Here is a 1,942-nt window from a genome sequence, read left to right on the forward strand (position 1 = left end):
TCTGTCTCTGTCGTGCTCAGTACCCACACCGCCTACCAGATGCCTGTCATCATTCCGTAGCTGCAGCGCAAGTCCAGCGCCGTGGCCCCGCCTGTGCATAACAACCCCATCCCCATTAAACTAATGCGCCTCTGGAACAAACAACCCATTAGTCTGCGTCTTATCCAAAACCTCTCCGCACCGAAGAGGAGATTAAAGCATTATCTGCTTCTCTTCGGCATATCTCAGCTGTGTACCTTCTGCCCGACAGCGAAGCAGTATTTCTGTCACATTGTCTAACACTGTCCGTGCTTTCCTCATCCCTATACGAGTATATCACTGTTTTCTCTAATTCGTTTCCATTGCTAACCTTGTGCCAACGGCCTTGCCGCAGTGGTAACACCGGTTCCCGTTAGATCACCGAAGTTAAGCGCTGTCGGGCTGGGCTAGCACTTGGATGGGTGACCATCCGGTCTGCCGAGCGCTGTTGGCAAGCGGGGTGCACTCAGCCCTTGTAAGGCAAACTGAGGAGCTACCTGATTGAGAAGTAGCGGCTCCGGTGTCGGAAACTGCCATACGGCCGGGAGAACGGTGTACTGACCACATGCCCCTCTATATCCGCATCCAGTAACTTCTAAGGCCTGAGGATGACACGGCGGCCGGTCGGTACCGTTGGGTCTTCATGGCCTGCTCGGGAGGAGTTTTAGTTTTTCCGCTAACCTTGTACTATTACTTCTTCCAATTGTAATGATTGGTAGCTATACAGGGTGATTCAAAAAGAATACCACAACTTTAGGAATTTAAAACTCTGCAACGACCATAGGCAGAGCTAAGCACTATCTGTCGGCGAATTAAGGGAGCTATAAAGTTTCATTTAGTTGTACATTTGTTCGCTTGAGGCGCTGTTGACTAGGCGTCAGCGTCAGTTGATGCTAAGATGGCGACCGCTCAACAGAAAGCTTTTTGTGTTATTGAGTACGGCAGAAGTGAATCGACGACAGTTGTTCAGCGTGCATTTCGAACGAAGTATGGTGTTAAACCTCCTGATAGGTGGTGTATTAAACGTTGGTATAAACAGTTTACAGAGGATGGGTGTTTGTGCAAAGGGAAAAGTTCTGGACGGCCGAGAACGAGTGATGAAAATGTAGCACGCATCCAGCAAGCATTTGTTGGCTGTTCCCTCAGCTCGAACAAGAAGCACAACAATTCATGTTTCAGCAGGATGGAGCGCCACCACATTGGCACTTATCTGTCCGTAACTACCTGAACGTCAACTACCCGAGGCGATGGATCGGCCGCCAGACAGCCCGTGACAGAGCACTTCATCACTGGCCTCCAAGAAGCCCTGATCTTACCCCCTGCGATTTTTTCTTATGGGAGTATGTTAAGGATATGGTGTTTCGGCCACCTCTCCCAGCCACCATTGATGATTTGAAACGAGAAATATCAGCAGCTATCCAAACTGTTACGCCTGATATGCTACAGAGAGTGTGGAACGAGTTGGAGTATCGGGTTGATATTGCTCGAGTGTCTGGAGGGGGCCATATTGAACATCTCTGAACTTGTTTTTGAGTGAAAAAAAAAACCTTTTTAAATACTCTTTGTAATGATGTATAACAGAAGGTTATATTATGTTTCTTTCATGAAATACACATTTTTAAAGTTGTGGTATTCTTTTTGAATCACCCTGTATTATCATTGTACTCGTATTGTTATCATGCGGTAGTCATTTGTTGTGCATACTGCACTACTGAGTCACTCAGGATGTCTGTTTAGATGAAAGACAAGGCCTGGAGGCCGTAATCTTACCAGGTCAAATAAACGCACGTATGAATACACCGCGCGCAGTCTGGAACCCAGCGCGTTAGTGCAGTGCTAAAAGGCTCGTCCAAGTATCGCGATTTAGCTTTTCCGCGATCTGCCTAAATCAGGTAAGACCAAACGAAGCGTCGTCGTTTCTTTG

The 1,942-nt window shown here is 47.5% G+C and overlaps 1 pseudogene; it reads left to right on the forward strand.

Moving 5' to 3' along the window:
• The first annotated feature begins 354 nt into the window (after positions 1-354).
• Positions 355-472, forward strand: LOC126199817 (5S ribosomal RNA; annotated as a pseudogene).
• Positions 473-1,942: the final 1,470 nt, after the last annotated feature.

This window comes from Schistocerca nitens, chromosome 8, assembly GCF_023898315.1.
Source record: "Schistocerca nitens isolate TAMUIC-IGC-003100 chromosome 8, iqSchNite1.1, whole genome shotgun sequence".
NCBI classification, from domain to species: Eukaryota; Metazoa; Arthropoda; class Insecta; order Orthoptera; family Acrididae; genus Schistocerca; species Schistocerca nitens.